Source organism: Vanessa cardui, chromosome 4 (genome assembly GCF_905220365.1).
Source record: "Vanessa cardui chromosome 4, ilVanCard2.1, whole genome shotgun sequence".
NCBI classification, from domain to species: domain Eukaryota; kingdom Metazoa; phylum Arthropoda; class Insecta; order Lepidoptera; family Nymphalidae; genus Vanessa; species Vanessa cardui.
This window is the reverse complement of record NC_061126.1, coordinates 3825419-3852180: the sequence shown is the minus strand read 5'-3', so window position 1 is coordinate 3852180 and position 26762 is coordinate 3825419. Positions and strand designations below refer to the sequence as shown.

Sequence of the window (26762 nt, the reverse complement as noted above, 5' to 3'; positions counted from 1 at the left end):
CCGATTTTTTGTGAGTGATTTAAATTTGTAATAGTTTTTAATTCAAACATTATAATTCAAAGCAACAGGCAAAAGATTTATTGGTATATGAAATTGTTAATTGGAGTTAGGAACTTGGCCCTCGTAAAAGAGTTTTTAGTGCTCCCATGGCACTATTTGTAAGATGTTGGCTTTAAATATTATTACTATATTTTATTAGAACACTTAATCGTAAAATAGATTAAGAAGTTTAAATCGTTACTAGTCTGATCTTCATACAAGTCTAATACCAGCCATTATTCTGTAAACATTATTGATTTGTTTCATATTCTAGTTTCAAACACAAATTAGCTAGTGTAATTACAGACATGAGCGACACAATTGCGAATAGGTAATATCTTAATCTCCAACTTAGCAACAGGTACAAGGCACACATATTTCTGTACTTGTTTATTTATAAAACTAAAACATACATATGTACTAACACAAGTTTCACAAAGGTGCAATAAGCAGCCTTATCGTCAAAGCAGTAATAAGCCTTAAGTCCCTTAAAGGCAATCGTTTGGCGGAAGACTATCTAAAAGAAGGGAGAACTGTATTTATAATATATTTAAGACGATAACAGTCACTGGCTCTCGCACGTCCTATTTGACCGACTAACGTTCAGTTATTAAAAGAAACTAGTACATTTTAAGGGTAATATATGAGTCATAAAGTATAAATTTATGTAGTTTTAAGGGATTCTATTAGCATTGGGTTAGAGTGTAAATCTCGAAGGAGGTAAAAATTAGGTCAAAATCCGTCTGAAGGTAATTTTTTCTGAGACTCTTACATATAGATAAAGTTATAAGGCATGTTTTCAATTACAATTTTCATATATTTTATTTTATAAAATATGGTGTGACTTACTCAGTAATATTAATATATTCGTACAACATAGGATTATTATTGAATGATGATTTTAAAAAAGCAGTTATTATTCGAAGTTTTTAATGAATCAATATTGACTGCGTTATGAGATTATATATGTATATATTTGCTTGCAATTTGTCGGATCTGGATGCCTATTAAGCGAATAGTGATAAAGTCACACATATACAAAATCCTTTTTATGTAAATTGGCGTATCTCAGAAACCACTATGAAGAAGAGATTATGCGACAAAATAGGTGACAATTTAAAAAAATACATTATATTAATGAATCTTCGTCAAGTACTTACGACTACATACTGTTACCGACTTTATATATTTACATTTAAATATATTACGGTAAAATAGAATACTTAAAAAAAGCATAAACTATATCCTAAAATATTGTAGTATTTCAATTGATTCTCTCCGTTTAGATTTTAATATTTATTTTGACTAATAACATAGTTTTTATTTTGAGTAGAAATTAAGCTTATAATAAAAGTCGGAAACCAGCCATTCGTTCGGCTAGACACGAACAAGAAAGGAGTGTTGATTAATAAATACCTATATTATCAAAGTGTTTTTTTTACTATAACTAAAATCTTAATATCGAATAATAAGCTGTGTAGTGTAAAAAGAAAAATTTTGTGAAGTTTGAGTGATTTAAATTTTAAGGACGTAACGATACTCAATATAACAAGATTTACTATGTCATCCAAAGACAAACGGCGATATATATGATAATACATAACTTCAAAGCTATTCAGCGTGCTATTAAGCAAGTGAAGCTTAGCTTGTAGCAAAATTAGCGAATTGTGAGTGACAAGCATGTTACATGTCAGTATAGGGTAGGTAGTAGTAGGGTGTCCTTCAAACAGTTATCCTGACTGACTTGAAGTCAGGAGTTTGGATATGAGGAGGAAATTCAGAGTTTATTTTAGAACTATTTAATATCTTACATACGTTATAGCATTAAGAGCAGAGATGGCCCAGTGGTTAGAACGCGTGCATCTTAACCGATGATTGCGGGTTCAAACCCAGGCAAGCACCGCTGATTCATGTGCTTAATTTGTCTTTATAATTCATCTCGTGCTCAGCAGTGAAGGAAAACATCGTGAGGAAACCTGCATGTGACAAATTTCATACAAATTCTGCCGCATGTGTATTCCACCAACCCGCATTGGAACAGCGTGGTGGAATATGTTCCAAACCTTCTCCTTAAAGGGAGAGGAGCCCAGCAGTGGGAATTTACAGGCTGTTACTTTACTTTTTTTTTTTATACGTTATAGCAGTAAAAATACAACAAAGAATTATACATGCATATGATATTTAAAATACAGTATAGAGGGTTATCCCATACCCTAATACATCATAGACTGCTTGTCCAAAATAAATAGCGTAACATTTTATGTAAATAAAAAATGAGTACATTTTGTTATTCCAAATAGTAGTTTTAGAGATAGTATGAGATAAGTTTAAATGTGCTCGGATATATTATACTATGATAGAATCGTGCCATGTACTAATCTAATACATTAAGAATACACAATGAGTATTTTTATCATATTGTTATTTTATCTGTTAGAAATCAGAGCATCTATCAAATTATTAACATTATCTTTATAGATGAAGATAATAATATTCTTTTTGTTGATTTTAGTCACGTTGAAGAATTATCAACTATTCAGAAGATATTATACAAAAGACAGTTAACGAACATTCGATAAGACTAGGGAGAGTTCAAGTGCAAGAACGTCTTAACGTGTTTTTCAAATTTCGGAACTGTCAACACATATTTTTTAACGAATCTCCTTTTTAGATATCTATACATAAAAACGTAATAAATTTGATCACCTCAGTCTGTTTAAAAATCTAGTTATTGTGATCTGCAGCTTTTAAGCTAGCCATTAGCCCAATGAGGCTGACAATATGTCTTGTATATTATGTAGAGTTTGTAACTTGCTCTACATGCTCACGTAACTCAGAAATTACTGCATAGAGTTTTGAATTAAAGCACACCAATCCTCGTAAGTTATACCTCGGAAGGGCAGTATAATTAAATGTGTTTTTGTATAGAAGTATATGGATTTTAATGATTAGTCCACAGTGTATAATCTAAAGATTATATGTGGATCATTAATAAACATCATGATACCCCCAAATTACCTATGGGGCATTGCGCTAAATACGAGGTACTTACTTTTATGTAATTAATGTATTAATTACGTGACGTCATTTACATAATAAAAGTTGACTGAAATGGAATGCAATGATATCATTATGTAATAACACAATTGTTACAGCCGAAGGGACAATTTCCGTTTCATAAATTAATTGCTTGATATAAGAAAAGATGAAAATGCGGACAAAGAATAAATCCTGCCCTTACAAGCCTAGATAATGCGAACGTGTACTCAATATATTTAATTTATAAAAAAATATTAAGAGAGAAATAAAGTGATGGAATTATTATTATTATGACTTATTATACTGTTTAAATAAATTTAAAACCAAAAATAGAAATATAAAAACAAGGTAAAAACTAAAAATAAAATCATTAAGAATGGAAACCATAAGAAAAAAATACTAAAGGCACAGTTATTGTTGTGCTTGTTTTTTAATCTATTAAGTTGTGAAACAAATTAAAAACAATAGTTTTTTTAAGGCTAAATTAAACATAACAAAAAACTCATAAAAGCATGTTATATAGACCAAAATTAAAGAAAAAACATAACTGTAACAAAACGATAAGAGTTTCTAGAACAAATTCTAAACCATTCCTAGAAAAAAATATAGTACTGTAACAGCCTGTACATTTCCCACTGCTGGGTTAAGACCTCTTCTTTCATTGAGGAGAGGGTTTGGAATATATTCCACCAAGCTGTTCCAATGGTTGGTGGAGTGCACTAGTGGTAGAATTTAGAACAAATTAGACACATGCAGGTTTCCTCCACCGCCGAGAACGAGATGAATTATAAACACCAATTAAGCACATATACATAGTGGTGCTTGCCTGGGTTTGAACTCGCAATCATCGGTTAAGATGCACGTTATACCAAAACATATATCTACGAGTATAACTGCTAATTTGTTCGAATTAATTTCTCAAACAGTATTCTACACAGCTATAACTATTTATTAAACTAAAAACGTGTAGAGAAAATAAGAATAGAATTATTTAGAATTATTTCGTTAGGCCTCAATTATGTACAAATAAAAATTAAAAGTAGTTACTGTATGTAAAAATGACCGCTTGAAATGGTGAGAAGAATGCTAGCAGCATTTCCCGTTGAATCGCAATTTCTGCGATGGCTATAAGAGGTGTTATACTTTTAATAAATTATTTTATTTTAATATATTATAATAAACCCATATTTCATTTAAAATCATTCCAATTAGACATTTACCCGTTTCTCATTTTGGTATTTTTTTTATTATATACATTATGTGAATGTTCTCTGAAAATAAGCTTATTTTACTATGTTATATGTCGATTAATTCAGAAGTCATGCATCGTGAATGCTGTCATGTCATGCGCTACTTAAATAAATAAAGTCATATGATAATTCAGTGTTCGATTGTGAAGGAAACTGACTTGATGAAATTCTGCCACATGTGGATTCAACTCGTAGGGTTGCGTGGAATAAGTTCCAATCAATCTTTTTAATAGCAGGATATGTCTCAGTCCAGCTGTTGGATATTAACAGACTTTTATTTGCTCTGTTGAAGAATGAACTGTTGTTATAACAACATTTTTATTACTCACTAGAGTGAGTAATAAAAAAAATACAGACGAATTGATAACCTCCTCCTTTTTGAAGTCGGTTGAAAATAGGATAATTTATTATTTTATATACCCTACCCTACTACCCTAATTATAATAATTTTAATACCGATTAATTTTATTATTCAATATTGAGTTAAGAAGTTATTTCTATCTATATATAACTATCGAGAATTATATAATAATTTATAATCATAAACTATTTTTAATATTTTGTCTTGACGACACTGTTTGATCCTATAAGCACAAACGTTATTTTTTCTTGGATAATGTTTTCGTACCGTCCGAATCGTTACAACTCGTCGCTTCTAAAAGCTGTAGAAGATCAACTTCATTACCGTCGAACCGATTTTATGATAATTGGTATATTCAGACAAGACTACTTTACCGGATTTGGCTCACACAGATTGCATTTCATAAGGACTAATTCGAAAGAATACTAATATATAAGACTGACACGAAAAAATTTAATTAAGATCTTGAGCATTTCTTTTGTCTATTTCATCATTGTTTCTGTTTTGTGAACGAAATTGGAGCTTACTGCACCATTTTACTATAAACAAAATCAGCTGAATCTATCTTTAAAACTTCTTTAGACATTGTAGTTTCAACACAATTCATTACTTTACCACCGGCCATGATGTGAGTTATGATTACAACCAAGTCTCAGTGGTGCGTGACCAGATTTTAATCTGTGAATTGCGCTTATCGTCTACGTATTCTGTTCATTGGCCGCCAGTTTATTATAAAATATCACTCATTTTAATTAATCTCAGGCGTCTCTATGAAGGCGTGTCTATTGTTTTAGAAGTAAGCAGCGAACGGAATAAAAGTCTACGTCGTAGCAGTATTTTTAATCAAGTAAATTATTATTAATATATTGTTAGTGTTAATTTGAATCCAATAAATATATGTATAAAACTATTTACAGAAAATATACTCGTATAACTTTGATTGACATTTTCGTACATAATATGTACAAAAAGTATTTTTAATATATATTTTTGCTTAGCGCTGGTGTTAAGACTTTATATATTGTAATTATTCATTTATATATTTTCTTATTTATAGAAACCTACGAATTTGTTTAACAATACAACGATTATCCTACGGTTTTATTTTTAAATAAGTTCCATATTATTTATATTTAACGCCCTAGTTACATAAAGTATTTATTCATTTACATTAAATTTGTTTTTATCAACAATAAATGGTTATAAAAGCATTAATTAATTAAAAAAATACTTATTCGGTAGATTGAAACCTGTTTTCTATAAATTCCAATGAAGGCAAATATAAATTTCCTACCTTTCTCGCACTATTGTGAGTATCGTAGCACTACAACACTAAGAGCATAGAGCTACGCTATAGCTACGCAGAAGCTACGTCATCACTACGGTTGTGTAACAAATGTCTTTTTTAAATTTTTAATGATTATTGCTTTTTCAGTCACATGTTTGAATATTTTTAAGGCATTATAACATTTAATTCACAATGCATTATTTATATTTATTATCATAAAGGAACGGATATTATGTTAAGTATGTTTTGAAATACCAAACGTAAAACGTTATTAAAAAAGAAACACTTTCAAAAGAAAATAAATCTACAGAAACAGCCGTGGCACAGCTCTGATGTAAAACGGTATGGACGCTTTTTGCCTAATCCTTTAAAAGTACTTTAATGGTCGCCTTTTATATATGGATAAAATCTTTTCTTAATAATAAATTTGTTTATAAATTTTAAAGCGATTTTATTCTAAGATAATTAAATAATACAAATATCGAATTCAATGATTATTTTTAATTGTGCATGTTATTTTATTTATGTTTCTGAACAGTGTATAATTTAAATAATTATTCAAATAATTCATATTAAATGTATCAGAACGATATATACATTATTATGTATACAAATATACATTTAATTACATGTACATGTTTATAATCTGTCGATTATCTAAAATGAAATAAATATTAAAATCGTTTAGTATTCATTCGGTTTATTGAAACACAAACCAAAATGAAAACAGCTTGTCTATTTGAAGACGGTGGAAATGATAAATATTCCTTTGTGACAAACTTGGACGGTCTTCCGAGTACCGTATTAAGCCTAGTTTTAAATATACATATATTGTTGTATATACATGTATATATTACAAAATCGATTTATGATATTTGTGTTTTAATCAATATAATAAAATAATATGCGAAAATATAACGAAAAATCGATTAAATATTATCATTACACGTCTATTATTACATATAAATAGAAAATTAGATTTAGACATTTTTTAATGATTACAAAAATAAGTTAAAAATATAAAAATTTAAATGTCATATTGAAATGGGTTTTAATTGTGTGTAATGGTATTCCCATTAAGCCTATAATAATTTATAGTTACGCCGTTAAAGTCTACGAACGTTTCTAAGATCGTCTACACACAATACGTGTAAGTAACTTTCATTACAATAATACAAGGGTCTAAATAGTTACTTTAAAGTCAATTCAACTTTCGCAGAAGTTTTATTAGAAATTCAACATAACGTTTATGCAGTCTGAGAAAAATATAAAGAGACTCGGTATTTGCAGCTAACTATCTGAGAAGCGTAGCGTTCTTATAAATCTTGTTTAAAATTAACTTTAACGTAATGAGCAATGCAAGTTAAGATCACATTTAAACTAATTACATCAATTCGTCTTAACCGAAATTCGTTTTCCCACTATTTTTAGTTTAGTAGACAATACAGCCCCTAAAAACTCCCAACGAATTAATCGAAAACGAATGTTAAATCTCTAATATACTCCATAGATTTCAGCTATAACTAAAACAGTACCAAGTTCGAATTTTCCAACGCTTTACATCCGATTAATTTAGTTCATAGGTATCTAGATATTCTTCTTTTACGTTCTGTCCTTACAGCGCATACTTTATTTCTATTTGGCCGTGGTGCGAGGTGAGTGGCGCGGGGGGAGGGGAGAAGGACACGCGCGGTAGCGTCGCCCCAGCCAGTTGAGGCTGCGACGAACGGGCGCACGCTTGTCGTTACTACGTAACTGAATAAAAACTGTGACCTATCATAGTGTATGTGACGTGATAGTGCCCGCATGCGTTCGGAATTGACCCCCATTGGCTTGTGACCGATCGAGGTTTGTGACTTGTGTTGTGCTTGCGTGCATGTGTATTACGTTTGTGCATCATACACTACCCCCGGTAAGTTGTGGTTAATAAAATTAGCATAAAAGAATTGTAAATTGTAAATATAAAGTCGCATTGTCGTGTTACCGACGGCTTATAGAGCTTAAGGTTGCGTTAACGTGGAATTATTACCTCTAAGTAAAGGCTTAGTCTTCTAAGGCATGGTAACGATACAGATTAATTGTAGGGGTTATGTTTATATTTTAAACGCGCTAGAATAAAATTCAAATAAATTAAGCCAAATTTGAATAAAACATCGAATCCTTGATGACAATTTAAATAATTTCCGTAGTATTTTAATCTATTGAAGTAGAATAAGTAACTGAGGATAATCATTATTATTTGTGTGTGTTGCACATGGCTAAACACACGTTTGACTAAACGGTAGTATAATAAGTGATTTGTATTTAATTAGTATGTTTTGCGGATATAAATGTAGAACCAACTATTGACGTGGTTCAGCCATTTTATAATTAACGGGCGGGCACATACGAACCGCACGCTTGAATCTGTTTTAGCAAGCTACCTGGACAGTTTTTATTTTATTATACGATAGAATTATAAAAACTTACATATATGAATATGGTTTTTATTTTGACTTTTTACTTGCGTTAGTACTTTAATACATTAAACTAATATGATTTAATTTTAAATGAGATTATTAATAAAATATAATGAGATTATAGTATTTATACAAATCGTTACGTGAAAAGGTCCTTGGTTAGAGAACATTGATATGAACAATTTTGATGAAATATAAATTATAGAGCTTTTAATATACCGACTCTATTAAATTTGATGACGTCACAACAGCATATTATAATGACATAAGGAAATTACGGCATTTCTTTCAATATTTAAATGAATCGTAATTACTGGACTTTGATATGCACTATATCTGAGTAAAAATCAATCTCTGGGTTCAAAGAGAAAGATACAAGCCCTTTAGTCACACTTCGTACTCAAGAAATGCTTAAACCAGTTTGAAAAATAAAACACGAACCTTAATAATTATACATTAATTTTATTATAAAAAAATATTTCATTATCATGGGATATTCATTTTTATTTCTTCAAATTATATATATAATACATTCATTTATTTAATTAATTGGATGTTGCTTTTAATGTATTCAGAAATACTCTTTGATTAAAAAATATACTCATTGTATTTTCAACTTAAAAGTATAATAATTTATACGTTTTATAAATTTTTATATCTTATAAGAGATTGGGTATTATTTAATATCAATATAATTCATAAAGGAATTATTGATTAATACAAATTTTAGGCAAGGCATTAAAATCGATAGAGTTTTTTAAAATATTATACTGTTGAGTTTAGAAAATCCATGAAATTAATAATAACGTAGGCATATATCTCTGGAGGTACAATTACATATAAATGCAATGATAAATGAATATTTTAAATAGTTTAAAAATAAAATATACGGATGTTATTTTTAATTGATTATATTCTTGTTTTATATATCTACTAAATTTAGAAAATATCTTCATGTAATTTTAAGAAAAACTTCATTTCAACTCCAGTGCATGTGGATTTCAAGAACTTGATTAATACTAGCGCGACATATTTGGATCAATACTAACCAGCGATTAAATTTCTTTGCCTATTATATATTAAAATTACGTATTTAGATATTAAATTATAGCATTACTTTCAAAATAAGTTATTGATAATATTTAACGTGTTATTACAGCAATAATAAAATATCAAAACTCAATACAAAATAAATGCTCCAACGTAAGTTATTGCACGCGTCGCTGAATGGAAACTCTTAAAGGCGCTACAAAACAACCTTCACAACATATTGTGATAAAAATAAGTTACTATTGATTTTCAAAATATTTTATGGTTTATTATATGAGAAATAACATTATTTTCGAATGAGAAATTGCGTCTTATATGTTGAAGATTATAGATGTTTGGACTATTGAAATATGTTATAACAATGGATTGCTTTTTCTGAATTTTAATTACTGTTTCGCTAACATGTCGATATATGTTTTGGTAACTAACTATTTATGACAGGAAGTTTTTACGTTAGGTTAAGACATAAAATAAAATCCAGAAACAAGTAAAATCGTCAAACGAATAAAATTATTTGACTTAACATAATACAGCATACATTTTTATCCGAGCATAAACGTTGTTTATTAGAGTTTTTATGAAAATTATATGAATGTGTACATAATTTTATGTCTTTTGACAAACTGAACTGACGTTGTTTAGTTCGCCATCTTGTTTGCGGTGTATATTCATGTGTTAATATAATAATGAGAGGCAAAGTGTCATACTCTATAATGGAATCATCGACAGCCTTTTTTCGTCCACTGCTGGACAGAGGCCTCTTCAATAGCACGCCACTGTGATCGATTTTCAGCTACTCGCATCTAGCTCCTGCCTATATAGGAATAGATATGATAAAATATTTTAAAACCGGTGTTTTTTAAGCTTTCAAAATAAACAGCAACTAAACACGAATTTTCCTGAAATCGACTCGCAAAGGAGAAGGTGGGGGTAGGTTAGTAAGTTAAGTAACTTTCTCATTGAAACTACATAACCTAACAACTTTAACTTTGGTATATTTACTAAGATACATAAGCGTTTACGAAAAACTAATTGAACGAGGAAGTTTGTTGAAGCAATTTGCAAGGAGTTAACCTGAATGTTAATTCATTGAAATCGTAACAAATTCAACGAAGATAGAAATAGTTCCACAAGAATCTTATGCCCATAGAGAAAGCAAATCTTCAACTTAAAAGAGTGACAATGTCTAATAATATGAATTAATATAAATAAATAAATTTAATGAAATTCTTGTATTAAATTATAAAACGAATTGATCATATTAGTGTTAACATTACCTTTCACTACACAACGTAATATTGTAAAGTGTAAGCTAAGGTTTAGTAATTATAATAACTTATTTATCGCAATAAAAGGGTAGAAAAGTTACACTATTTTAATTCTCGTAAACATAGTGTAGTAATATTAATTTAAGTCGTTATTATGGTTAACTACAAACCTTGTTCTCGCCCTGCGTGTGGCCTTGGTTAACTTTCGTGAATATCGACATAAATATTGTATTTAATTATAATGTAGAGCTTATTATCTAAGTAACCCACGATCAAGGCTATTGATCAGAAGTGAGACAGAAAGAGAGAGCGATAGAGAATAGACAAGAAGCGATAAACAATAGCCCTAAAAAATTTAACTCAATACAGTAACAGCAGCAGCCTGTAAATTTCCCACTGCTGGGCTAAGGCCACCTCTCCCATTAAGGAGAGGGTTTGGAACATGGAACACCACGCTGTTTCAATGCGGGTTGGTGGCATGCACATGTGGCTGAATTTCGATGAAATTAGACACATGTAGATTTTCTCACGATATTAATCACCGCGCGGGCACGAGATGAATTATAAATACAAATTAAACACATATATATAGTGGTGCTTGCCTGGGTTTAAACGCGAAATCATTGGTTAAAATGCACGCGTTCTTACCACTAGGTCATCTCAGCTCAATAATAATTTTCTATTTAAATGAATTTAAATTTTAAATTGAACAAGTCCATTTATATCAAAAAACAATAATACCTAAAGACCACTTAGAAACTAATATTATGTTTAATAATTACAAAACTAAACTAAAATTTCATCGATTAACTTCTCAAAGCGTTGCGATTGAATTTCAGAATTTCAAACTAGCCTCAAGTTAATTATAAGTTTTCTGAACACCAACCGCAAGTCTTTAACGAGCTTCATTGGCTTGGATTATTCAAATTATGATAAATTGTTGTGACATAATAATCCAGTATCATTAATCACTATACAGATGAAATGTATAATTTAATATGTTCCTTGAACTTTGGAATCTTGTCTTTCACATATATTTTAGATTTAAATTTCATGTAATTTATTTAAGCATGTATTTTAAAAAGTCTAATTGAATTATGTGTGTTGCTAAGAAGTGCATGCCTTTTGAAATTTACACCATTATATTAAATGTAAAGGCTCATTCAAAATATAGACTATACTAAAAAAAACCTGCGAAAATTTCTGCGATGACTTCTTTTTTCTCTTTTTGTTCATGATGATTTTCTATGTATTGTAATAGAGTTCTATCTATTATGAGTTACAACTTAAGATTAGAATTTAAAACTAATTCATAAATGACTATATACGTATTATATTATTAGTGTAAAAAATGTTTAAATTGATTTTTTTACTCAATCATCAGCGTTCAGTATCTGTGGAACAGATACTGAGCGCTAATTAATGAAATGTATACGTAATAGTTATTTAGTTAAATAAATAGCTATTCATTTGGTTAATTGAAATATAACAACGTTAATAGCTATTTGTGTTGCTCTGAAATTAGCATATCGTTAAAACGAGAAGAATAAATATAGGCAGAAGCGCTGTACTCGTAAAGTACATTGAAACTACGAAAACTTTTTAAAACTCATTCGAAAACAGAAGGTTATACGTGTTCAAGTTACAGTTTGTGACATTAAGCGCAGTTGAGCGTTAATGGGGAAGCACTTACAATTGCAGTCCAAAGTTTATCTATAGTTACCGACTGTAACGTCTAATCTAGAAATATCGAATTGCAGATAGTCTGTTTTCGTTAAACTTGGACGTCTAATATATATTTTCAACCGACTTCCAAAAGGAGGAGGTTATCAATTCGTCTGTATTTTTTTTTTTTTTTTTTTTTTTTTTTTTATGTTTGTTACCTCATAACTTTTCACTGGGTGGACCGATTTTGATAATTTTTTTTTTGTTTGAAAGGTAGTGCTTCCCGTGGGGTCCCATTTTTTATTTTTTTTTCCGATGATGGTATCCATGTGAAAACGACATAAGTCTTATATTTGCATTATGTATATGCGCGACAAATAGGTGAATAACTGAAAATCACGTTAACCAATTTTGATGATTCTTTTTTTATTATAAAATATATACTTCAAGGGTAATTTGGTGAAAGTTTGGTAAGGTTCTGAGCACAGGATCCATGACAAAGTAACGGAACGGAAGGGAACGGAACAATTCTGAGGAGCACGTTAGCGATACTCGGTCGAATCTTTTATTTATAGGTTATTTGGATATTTGAGTCACCTTCCGTAATGTGGTTATGTTTATGTAATTATCATAGTCGAATATTATAATCAACTAGCTACCCACCCCGGCTTCGCACGGGTGCAATACTGATACTAAATATACTACAGAAATTGTTTATATACGACATCACATCGCAAACTTCTAAAGTTATCAGTGTTTCTTTACTATATTGTTCATGTTTTATATACACAAACCTTTCCCTTGAATCACACTATCTTTTAAAAAAAACCGCATCAAAATCCGTTGCGTAGATTTAAAGATATAGGGACAGAGAAAGCGACTTTGTTTTATACTATGTAGTGATGGAACTCCTATACGGCTCGCAGTTAGGGTGCGATATGGGGCAGAATTTCTTACTATCTTTAATCAAATTTTGTGTATGTGATGTGATGTCATATGATGTACGAAATATAGTTGGTCTTTTTCAAAGCTTTTTTGCTGAGTTCGATTACAGCTCTTTCGAGGGATCCTTGTTGTTTACGCCGCGTGACGTATTAAATCCGCATTTTCGAAAGTCTATTTTTGCTTTATTCGCAAGTTTCCTTTGAAATTGTCCTCGAAGTAGTTTCTGACTCATATAAACGAAACGTTTAATCTATCCATATTAAAAAAAAATTAGTTAGTCAACATCAGCTTCACTTAAAATCAAAAAATAAATAAAATTTTAACAAAAAGAAAAACCGACTTCAAACAAAACACTATTTTAAAACAAATGAATATGCACGAAAAAGTAATAAAAATAATTGCGTATTCAACATATTTTTTAGAGTCTTCCTAAGTTAAATGAAATGAAAAATATTAGACTACTTAAAAGTCGATTAACGATTATATCATGTAGTTATAATTATTGTTATATTTGGAGTCGGTGTCAGCCAATAAAACCCTACAGTATATCTATCAAAAAACAATACGAGAATACTTTGACAAATATGTTTTTTACAAATTACCTTTTACACAATAATATACTGGATCAATCAAGGGGCTCGTATCGCTTCTTTCTTTTGATTGTTGGGGCAAGGGCACCGTGGCTGACACCGGCTCCAAATATACCAATAACTATAACTACATGATATAATCGTTAATCGACTTTTAAGTAGTCTAATATTTTTCATTTCATTTAACTTAGGAAGACTCTAAAAAATATGTTGAATACGCAATTATTTTTATTACTTTTTCGTGCATATTCATTTGTTTTAAAATAGTGTTTTGTTTGAAGTCGGTTTTTCTTTTTGTTAAAATTTTATTTATTATTTTACTACTTGCTTATTATATTAAAAATACCTATATGGTACTTATATATTTTTTTCTTAATCAATTAAATAACATGTAATATATTATTAAGATATATATAAGCATTTACGACAAATTAATTCAACGAGGAAGTTTGTTAAAGCATATTTCAAGAATTTAGATGGGTTGATTGATTCATTGAAATCGTAGCAAATTATAATGAACATAGGAATAGTTCTACAGAAATCTTATGTCCTTAGAGAAATGTGTAAATCTTCTAGTTATGATAGTACATATTACATACATATTTTCCATAAAATATTACTGGTTTCTATATAAATATTATGTCACCTACCTTAATCAGCTTCTATCCAAATCAAGTGTATACAAATTATATCAACCAATATTATGATAATATAATAACATACATAAAGAATCATTAATTTCTATAGCGACTACATATGGACATATTTAATTACATTTATTTTAAAAATAATAATATTGTGACCGATTTCATCTAGAGTCGAGATTTTCTAGGGGGATGTTATTCCATCTGTGTTATTCTTTCTCTGAAAATAATTACTCAGATACTTCAAAGGAACAATTATTCTGACATGATCAGAGGCGCGGGTAGTTTTTAAGTAATATACGTCGACTGGCTCATGTTACGTTACGAAACTGGCTGTGACAGATTTTCTCGACGAAAAAACTCAATAAAAAAATTATTGGCCCAATCTAGAGTTCGAATGAAGGCCCTCGGGGTCTTTACGAATAATAAATGTGAATATTTTTTGGTATATTTTTTTGTAACTTAACTTGTGTCTTCTATATGTGTACTATAACTTTGAATGGGTTCGTGTTCTGTTCAAAACAAATATTTATTCGGGTCACGAGTATTTGTCTGGGTTTGTGTAGCCTGCACAAATGTGTACTATCGATGTGCTCAAAAAAACTATCATCATCTATTTGACTAGTTAGCCTACATATTTGCTATTCACGAAAAATCTTTTTCTTAGGTATTACTTTGAGCATCGCTAGAATAAATACAGTCCTTTGTTTGTTTTAGGTAACTTTTCAAACAACCCGTCTCGTATATATAAAAAATAGTAATACAAATTCTTTGAGTTGTTACCTCCAGGGTGTAGTGATTTGTATATAAATTTCTAGTTAGGCATATATAATTATATTTTGAGAAATATAATCTTGTCTTATATGGAATATTATTAAATGCAGCAAGTTTGTGAAGTGAGTCGATCTTATTCGATTGTTTACGAGACCTGTGACCGGATCTCCAGAACTGCTGAGACGCGAAATTAACAAAAACCATTAGCAGGCTGTTTTGATAAAATTATGCAAGAGTTACAGAGGGATTGCTAATACAGTTTACAGTACAAATTAGTATTATACATACAAATATATAAGTAATCTACATCTCGATTTAGAGAGGACGCTTTTGTCAAGGTGGTTGAAATAAATTATCAATCGCAAAAGACCTTCGGGAATAATAACCGTATGGCGTCAACTGATAGTTATATATAGCTAAAGTAATGCTGTATGTACAAAAATCCATTAAATTTTGCATTCCATTTATTTAAATAATGCCATCAATTCTTATTCTGACAATATAAATAATCGTTAACGTAACGCAGTTTAAAAATATCTAAACATAATTTGAAACACGAAAATAAATTAATTGAATTGATATTAATATATTTCAAATAATCACTTGACCCTCGATCTTATTTCGAAATCTTAAATAAAAATATTATGAAAATTACATACCATTTATAAAAAGGATCGTGGAATATAAACGATTCGAAATGCGTATTAGCATAATGGCCGCGCTAATGATCATTAATCCATTTTTCAACTCACGTCCGTAGTTGTATAAACAAAGCCATGAAACTTTCATTAGGAATAAATTAACATATTAAATTTATTTAAAACTTTATTTTTTTATTTATAAAAAAACCTGTGAATCGTGTAACTTTTTTTATTACATTATATTTTTTATAACAGAATATATTAAAAATATTAAAGAATTGGATGTGGTAAATTAGATTCGAAATAATAATAGACAATACTTTATGTTTAATAAATATATATATCAGCAATACCTATAATCACCCATTCATTAGTTTTACAAGTTTCTGTCGTCAGTTAAAGCGAGATTATTTTACTTAGGAGTAGGTATACCAATAGCCTATAAAGATCAACTGATAAAACAGAAAATCAGACGTAATGATACTTACGATTACCTTGGTATATACTTCAAACGACCGATGATTCAGAGTTCAAGCCAGAACAAGCACCACTCAATTTTATTGAGCTTAGTTAGTTTTTATAATTCATCTCGTGCCCTGAAATATACGAAATAAAACGAAACGAGGGAAAAACACGCCTTGCATGTGAAGGATGAGAATCTAACACGTGTAACTGACCCTTCTCCTCAAAATTATATATACATGTAAATTTATAAGCAATGTCTCCCATTTTTTATTAAAAAACAACATATGGTAATTTTTGCATATGATGGTTACAGTATATCGATTTCTTAATTATATTTGTCCGAGAATTATTCTTGTTATTTCATTGATAGCACGATAAAAGCACAAATTAAAATTATATTTATTCATATAAGTTATTTACATTTTTCGCTACAACTAGAACGCAATCAAAGAAAAATCATCATTATTTTTTTGCTTTTTGGTAAAGCTAAAGTTTCTACATTAATACGTCATGAATCACATTTTTTAATTTCATGTTTCAACTGTGACCCATTTACAAAATCAAAAATCAAAATCAAAATAAACTTTATTCAAGTAGGCTTTTATAAGCACTTTTGAATCGTCATTTTACAATTAAGTGAAGCTACCACCGGTTCGGAAAGTAGATTCTACCGAGAAGAACCGGCAAGAAACTCAGTAGTTACTCTTTTTTAACATTTAAAAAATACAACGTCATGTTAATTAAATACAATTATTTCAATTAATGTATCCTGCTTGGAAGTCAACAGGTATTAACTCCACGCTTTTTTTATCATCTATAAAATACCTTCCTACCAGAAAATACCTTCAGATGTTATTTTTTTAAATCCTGAAGCTATTATCTTTTTCAGTAAATTTTGTTATAACTAGTATAGACTGTTCATGAAACTTTAGTAACGCAGTTTTGATCCAATCAGTAGAAATTATTCCATCATCGCTTTGCTAAGGAGCAAAGCGCATTTTCTCCTTTTCTTGGTATAATACCAGTTTTATACAAAAAATAAAATAAAAAGTGACCTTTTTACTTTTCACCACGGCAATAGGGTCATGGCAGGTCAAATGAGACGGCATTGGGCAATTCTTTTAAAGCATCAATAATCCACCAAACATATTTATATGAAATAAGTTTTTTTTTTTTAATTTGTTTTTCATCGTAAACGTTATCACTAAAAGAATTGCAATCAATGCAAAAAAAACAAAATAAATGCCTGTTTGGATGCAGCATCGTTACTTAAGAGATTCTCTGGTCTAATATAAAGTGACTAAGATAAAAACCTTCGTAAATGTAATGCATCGGTGTGGGACACGTTAAATAATCTTTAATATCAATAGTTAACATCTCAACTTGGGTTTGAATTCATTTGATGCGTTTATGGCTATTGCTTATTGATAATCGTATAGGAACCCGTGACATCCAGTATTGCCGTTTTAAAAGATCCTTTGTACGAGAATAGCTGACTACAAATGTGGGTTACGCGGCACTTGTGCAACAACAAGCGACGCTAACAAGTTTCTCGTGATTGCATAATTGCGTCTGAAGTACTGCATTGTGGCTGATTTTACTTTTTTTTTCATTTTCTATCCAGATTTGGAATTATTTGGACTTGTTAACGAATGAACTTAAAGTTTTAAATGTGAAAAATAATAATAATGGTATTAAGCTGAGCTAATTGAAAAAGGTTTGTACAAACATTGGCACTTATTTGTTAGTATTGTTTTAAAATTCAGTTCCACATCACGATATAAAGATGGACTGATAAGTGTTTCAATAGATGGTCACCAATGTCTGTTGGTGTAAGAAATTAGAATTATTCCGCATATCACCAATGCATCACCAATCTTAGGAACTAGCTGTCACGAGATTACTCAACCTTTAAACCGGAACTAGAGAATTCTAAGAATTCCAGTGTACGATAGAATCGGTCTTGAACAAACCCCTAATACCAAGTAATTAAATCTGTAAAAAAAGCGATTTCAAGTTTTCTGACGCAAGTTAATCTAATTAAATTAAAATCTTTTCCTTAACGTAATTCTATATAGAAATATGGAAGTTAAATTAAAAAAGTAATATATTTTCCAGGAAAGCGTTCTTTTAAAATTCAACATTAATCTTTGAAATGTATATCAAATATAGTCTATTGTTCCATTTTTAAATTATGGTAATCTCTGTATTATGATAAACTGTCTCAATGGTGTAATGGATAGCTCGTAACGCTAATGATCTTTAGGTTCTGGCTCCCGGGTTGAGCCACTAAAATGTTATTGAGTGTGACAAATAATTCACAAAACACCCAAAAGTTACGACGTCCGCTATCACCGGCATCAATAATAAAAGATTGTTGCCACTTTGATTATAAAATAATAGAACAAAGTGTACTTGTGTTTGAGCATAATAATATCTTCTACGTAATTGGGTATTCTGCAACGAGAATCAGTTGTTACTGAAATTGGTCTAGACGATGTCATCTTCATATAAAGCGAAATACCACTAACGGATTAATTACGAAATCTCAGAAACTATAACACCTACGAACTTGAAATTTGGTTGGTAGATTCCTTATAGGGTCTAGACATCTGCTAAGAATTTTACCGAATTGTACCCCTAAGAGGGTAAAACGAGGTTTGGAAGTTAGAGGTTTTGTTAGTGAAGCCGCAGATTCAGCTAGTATTATATTTATATATATATATATATATATAATAAGACTCTCATACGAAATGACTATATAACTAATTTTGTTGTCGCAAATTTTAAATAACTTAGTTTATCAACTTGCAAATTTTATTAATCACAATATTTTCTGTCTTTATAAAGAACAAATCGCTCTACGCTTAGGTCCTTCCAGTATGTAACGGATTTTAATGCAATCATTAATAAACAGAAAAATTCGTGAGAAAATGTATGTGTAAAATATGAGTACATGCATATTATAACAGAGAAACGACGAGTTTTCAAACTTTTCTCCCCTAAAAAAACATGATTTCTTCTTTTATATTTGTTCTTCAACCTAAAAGTTATGTATGAACCCTCATTTTACTCGTGTGAAGTCGGGAAGTGTATTTATTTGTAGCCCGTGACTTGTGACTTTTTTCGTGTAATTAGATTCATTGTTTTTGATGACGACGACCTCCGTGATCGAGTAGTTTGTACACCGCTTTTCATAGGTACGTCGCTCTGAGGCCCCGGGTTCGATTCCTGGTCGCGTCGATTTAGAAAATTCATTAGTTTTCTAAGGTGTTTTGGGTCTGGGTGTTTGTAGTACCGTCGTTACTTCTGATTTTCCATAACTTTAGCTATATATATATATGTGATGTTGTCCAATATTCATTTATGTATTTTGACTCTATCTATAATAACTTATAAATGATTATTAGATGGTTCATAGATATATACTAAGATTATTAATATAAATCATCATATTTGTAAAGCAATATATACTATATAACATCGTGCTTGCTTTAAATCAAAAATAATATAATATAACTCTATGTGATTGGTGACTTCAAGCTTTCGTACTGATATTCGTACAATGATTCTTAAATAAATAAAATTATAATTTGTTTTTAGTTGCTGGTAGGGACTTTTTAAGGAATGGTTAGATACCTGTCATCAGATATTCTACCACACAGTAGCCACACAGTATAAATAAAGATATTATGCAATCCAAGTAAAATGGGTTTGATTTGGTTGGGCTTATGCCAATTACGAGTATGCAGTCTAGTTGCCTAATTTGTAGTGATATACTGCCTTAACATTTGAGATGAGATTGATATCAAATATATAAATAGTTGTTTTTATGGATATATGGTATAACGCTAACGTCGTTAGCAAAATATATTTGACAGAAGTATCTGTTATAAATTGTAATAAAAAAATAGAGAGCTAAGTCAAGTTAAAATATAATGCGTGTGCAGACAGCGCAAGTACATAGTGCTAATTGAGTTACTGTTTAAATAATTAATACTATTAATTAAATAATAAATTTCACTTCTATATGTTCTTAAGTTTTAAATCAGTTGCTGTAGACTGCCAGTTACCTAATACCGCATTCATTTAATTTTACGTCCAAAGTTGCAATAACAACTTTCTGAAATTATTTTCCGTCTGAAGTTTGTTTTTCGTGTATCCTAAATATCATAGTTCTGAATCTCCGCCAATGATATCACTTCGATACAATGTCTACGCAGACTATTTGCGGATGTCACTTGTAATAGTAGTTGGAATATGCTTTTGTATCAGATTAAACAAAAACCATTACTAATATCCAGAGCAAACCAGAAAAATCCGGTTAGATATGAATACCGAACACCATTTTAATTTGAACGTTTTATTAAAGACAAATTAAATTATATTGAAATATAATATTTAAAGTAACTTTATATTCTCTCAGACAATCGTCTTAACATTTATTTCAATTCATCTATTATTTCAATTTCAAAGCCAATAAAATAAAAGAAATATATTATATGAAAAAAAAAAAATTCAATTATGAATTAAAAACAAACTTGTCTATCGAATTTTGTATACTTTATAAGGGTTTATTTTTACGTCTCGACTCACGAACCGTGATATTTGAATATCATATTGAATATTCAAAAAAATTATGAAACGTTATTGAAATATTAATAACTTGATAAAGTAACGTATTTGCGTAACAAGAACGGACGAATATTTGTTCAATTTGAATAACTACATGCTCAGATTGATTTTTTTTTAAGATTAGTGTTTACATGAATAATTTCGCTGATTTAATTCTGAAAGACACATTTTAGTAAACATCGTCTTCCAAGAATACATATATCAATAATATGTTTTTTTTTTTAATTTTAAAGTACACGATGAAAAATCTCTTTATATAAATGGCAATGTATAATCTACATGTTAATAAGTAAAGCAACTTTATACCTCTTTTTGCGAAAAAACGTAAATAAAAAAGTATGTTAAAGTTTTCAGGGAGAAGGAATGCAAAAATCTAATATTTTTATATAACTCGTATAAGGTATATATACACACTACCATTCGTTTGAAACACACACTCTCGTATAAATATTTAATATTAAATATTCATATTGCCACACACACATAAAAACACACGTCTTTTTTAACAGTTATTTTTTCTTTTATAACAATGACCAGGTATCGTTCTGTTCTGCCTTATTTTCACTTTCTTTCAAAACGGTTATCTTACATATTTACAAATTCTTTTTTTTAAATCGATCTAACTCATTGAATTAATTAAATATACACAGATAAACTTGTAAAATGACTAATATTCAATAAATAAATATATTATATAATGACGATTAAAATGATAGCAGTATTGGAATTCCAATATAGCCAATTATGCAGAATATAATATAGTTCTCAAGTATGTGTGAAAGCACAAGGGCACTCAGTGTACGCTCAATCTCATAATCTGTTGAGATAGTAATCAGTTAAGACATATATTTTATAGATATAGATATTTTACAGCATCGATGCAGGGCCTTATACAGGTTCGATAATTTTTATTTCTGCAGCTTTATAAACTGGTTATGTAATTGTAGCTGTCAAGTTATTTACTTCTTATACTACTTGTAGCATACACGAAGGCTTTAAATACTTCAATCCTAATGTGGATTCTGTTTCACTAAGAACTACCATTTTAGTTTTATACATTATCACACACCTCCTAAATATCTGTTTAAAAAATAAACCTGTATGTGAAATTTAAATTTCATTAAAAAAAGGTTCAAGAATATTTCGGGACAAAAACACTATGTTGATTTATTCTTCATTACGAGCACGTAAGTAGGGCTTGAGCTCGTTTATGTAAGTACTATCCATTCTAGTATAACGTTAATGTAGTTCAGTTTGAAGGGTAAATGAAGGACCTAATATCCTAGTTCTCAAGGTTAGCAATGCGATACAGCTTAAGAAAGTTACTGTTATCACTGAACTCAACAGACTATGTGCCTAGCAGTTGCAGAAGTAAATTACTTTAATGAGTTAGATGATTGTGAATTAATTATTCACAGCTGTATTGATCAGTTAACGATCGTCAATAGCTGTAGAAGTCATTTCACTGAAGCTTATTCGATACAAATGAATTTATTTCGTAAAAAATAAAATCCTTTGATTATACAGATAAGTATTTGAGTTTTAATGCTTGTATATTAAAAGCATTGTTTATTTATGTTTCAATTTAACAATTCATTTCATATAACTAACCTAACCTAACCTTACCTACTTAACTTTACTTGGTGGTAGGGCTTTGTGCAAGCCCGTCTGAGTAGATACCTACCTACTCAACAGTTATTCTAGCGCCAAACGACAGTACTCAGTATTGTTGTATTCCAGTTTAAAGGGTGAGTGAGCCAGTGTAACTATAGGCATAGGGGACATAATATCTTAGTTCCCAAGGATAGTGGCGCATAAACGATTTAAGAAATAGTTAATATTTCTTTTTTTCTTTTTCTTTTCCTTTTCTTTCCGTTAAGAGTAGAGATGGCCCAGTTGTTAGAACGCGTGCATCTTAACCGATGATTGCGGGTTCAAACCCAGGCAAGCACCGCTGATTCATGTGCGTAATTTGTCTTTATAATTCATCTCGTGCTCAGCGGTGAAGGAAAACATCGTAAGGAAACCTGCATGTGACAAATTTCATAGAAATTCTGCCACATGTGTATTCCACCAACCCGCATTGGAACAGCGTGGTGGAATATGTTCCAAACCTTCTCCTTAAAGGGAGGGGAGGCCTTTAGCCCAGCAGTAGGAATTTACAGGCTGTTGTTGTAATATTTCTTACAGCGTCATTGTCTATGGGTAATGGTGACCACTTACCATCAGGTGGCCCATATGCTCGTCCGCCAACCTATATACTATAATAACAAAAAATTATTCGGACCAGAATTCTATTATCTATAATATTTATTTAAAAAATTACATAAAATATATTATTTTTCTTAACAATTTAACAAAAAATTGTCACGGAACTTCTCGATTTATTTAGATGCATATCTGTAATTAAAAAGCTTTTTACAAATTTTATGCTTTGTATTTGAGTATAACATTCATAAACCTGCTTTAAACATGAAAGGATTCATGTACAAATGTAACGAAAAACTCAACTTATACAAACGAACAATATTATTTATCTTTTAATTCGTAATCTTACATCAATCACCTATGATATCTGACAAACGTTTTGTCAGTAGTTTAATTTATCATAGCTTTACTACAGATATCCAAAAACAACTATGACATTTGGCATAGATTCTAAACTATAATTGATTAGCCATGTCAATTATTATAATGAACTGAAACAAATACTGTTACTGATTTGAGTTAGTATTTATGATTGAATGACATAGCTTTCTGTCTTGAGCAAAAAATGGGTTTTGTATCGTACTCCAAATTGATATGATTATTTTGTATTAAAACTGTTATTGTAATGAATAATTTTACTACGCGTATCACCGCTATGATATTTCCATAATAAATAATTCTTCAACTGGCACGAAGCCATTTGACTCACCCGTTTTATATGATACCATAAAACGTTATATTTCTTCCAAAAAGGAAATCGGCATATATTTTGAAAAGCAATACCAAAAAAAGAATTAGTATGTATTAGGAATGGATAAGTAACATTTTATGGTTTCGAATCCAATATACCTTCAGTAATAAGACCAGTGAGTCATTTATCAAACGTCATTGAGGAAGAAATACATCGTAAAGTAGCTTAAGCTTGGAATCCTGAAGCGTATAAAAACCCTGATGAACGGGGAAGACAACCATTGTGCACAAGATTTATTGGTTCAGACTACAATATACGTAAAGTGAATAAAACAAAAAAAAAATCGATATTGCTCCGTGGTTGACAAACTGCCTAACGATTCAAACATGGAACGATTCTAATAAAGAACGAAATTGGAATGGTTTTCGGCACCGCGTAGGGAATGGAGCTGCAAATAATACGAAACTGTTCATTTTTAGACTTTAATCAAAATAAACCCTTTAGGGAAATGAATATTGATTAAATTAATTTATTCTGTAGTAGTGAAGTCACTTATATCATAAAGTATCGATTTTCTTATATAAATTGTACTATTACGAACTAACTACATACTTCACAATTAAATAAATAATCTGAATTACTAGCTATTTAATAGTTTGGTTTACTTATTTAATTAAGAAATGACTTATGTTTAGTCTATTACAATGTCACGAGGACAAAACCCGAATAAACAACTTTTGACGCGATATCATTGGTCGAAAACTTGAACAATCTATGGTATTCAGCATGGTTTTGTGAAATAAATAGAAATAAGAAATAATATTTAAGCCCGAACTGTTATTAGTGCACAATATAGGACTTCATGTATGATATTTTAAAGTAGAAACCTCCGCTACGAAAATATTTTATTCAAAGAAATTTATACTTATTGAATAACTTAAAACTAATCAAAGGTAACCAATGAACAAATGTTACAAGATGACAGTAAGTCTGTCTGTTACCTTGTCATGCTTAAATCAAGTTCGAGGTTTCTAGTTTTGAGTCCAGGAAGTACATAGTTAAATTATTATCACGAAAATAATCCTTTAAGGGTGTATGGGAAATCAATCAACGTTTGTGAGGGACATAAATGAAGGAGTTGTGTGACTATAAGAAAGGTTTGTGTGTTATAAAGTTTTATAGATTTATGCGTTTATAGTCCCCGGATTAGTATGCAAAAAAATCATTGAGTTTCTCTATGAAAATACATGTATATGTTTCATTATATGTAGGCATGACGTCAATGAAAACATCATGTCGTTTCTGTTACAAGCAATCTTATCCCAAGGCTTAGCAATAAACGATTCAAAATCGATAAATCGTAATCACTACATCACTACATAGTATAAAACAATGTCGCTTTCACTGTCCTTATATCCCTATGCATGCTCAAATCTTTAAAACTATGCAACGGATCTGCATCAAAATCCGTGATGTGAATTTTGTTTAAAAGATAGAGTGATTCGAGAAGGTTTTTGTATACGTGGACAATATAGTATAGAAACACTGATAATTTTTGATAAACAAATTCTGTAGTATATTTAGCATCAGTATTGCCGTGCAAAGCCGGGGCGTGTCGCATCATATAATTTGAAACAAATCAAAAATAAGTAAAGATAAATAAAATGTAACCGGCTCCTTACATGACCGTTGGGTCCGATTACGCTCGTACATCGCTCGTCTTCGAGCATATATCAAATAAAACTTTATTTATAGCGTGTTGTTTCGCACATTCCTAGTACCTACGTGAGCATTAAACACAACATTTATATCAGAACATAAACCATTGGATTGGTTTATATTTTATATCTATATCATAGACAATGTATCGTCGACTATTTTATAGATACAAGTAAGTGTTTAAAATTATTTTATAACTTAATAAAATAATACATTTGAGAGTTTCATTGGCTTACTAGATTTGAATAAAATGTCGCTAAGAAATAGTTTATAGTCTAAAATAGCCAGTAAGCTAGCGTTAAAAAAGTGACCACATTAACTGTTTACATATTTTATGAATTATCTAAAAGTACGACGTCTTTTGTTCACGATAGTGCAAAACAATGTAAGAATACAACGTACAAATGTGTGAATATAAAATAACAAATAAATAAAAATTTTCATTAATATCTTATTAAGGTTTTAATATTAATGACATTATTTATGTAACTCATTCTGATTATGTTTATAGGTACATTTTTTTTTATCAAAGAATCAAATTCAGGTATCAAATTCTAAAAAATTATTTCCGGTTAGAAAAATTAAATATTAACCTAAGGTACCAATCCGAGTGAGCAACATTGACATTTATTGGTAGATTTGTGTTTATATTTCATCTCGTGCTCGGTGGGAAAGGATCGTTGATAAACCTACATGTGTCAGGTGAAGTTTTGTGGGAGCGTGGTGGAAACCCTTCTCTCAAGTTTTCGTCTAGCTTGACATTTACATTCCGTGCCTGTGACTTATAATCTGAAATGATATCTAAGCTACTTTGTTCGGGTTTGTTTCCATATTAACAAATAAAAATACTAAGTGCCTTTCTTAAATTAGACCTCTAAAGGATCTTAGTAAGCTTTTAACAGTTGTTTTACAATTTCATTGTGTTATTAAAGTTATTAATTTCGGAATATTTACCATGTTTTTTTTATTTTTGTTCGGTAGAGCTCAATATTTCGACATTATCTACGAATGTCTTATCCACGAGACTCGTG

The 26762-nt window shown here is 30.0% G+C and overlaps 1 protein-coding gene across 3 annotated transcripts in view; it reads left to right on the top strand.

The window, feature by feature from the left end:
* Positions 1–7696: 7696 nt before the first annotated feature.
* LOC124544507 (tyrosine-protein phosphatase Lar-like) overlaps positions 7697–26762 on the top strand; it is a 112453-nt gene continuing 93387 nt past the window's right edge. For all 3 annotated transcript variants that reach the window (XM_047123102.1, XM_047123101.1, XM_047123100.1), the window contains exon 1: positions 7697–7889. The gene's annotated coding sequence lies outside the window, so the exon portion shown is untranslated. The remainder of the gene's footprint in view (positions 7890–26762) is intronic.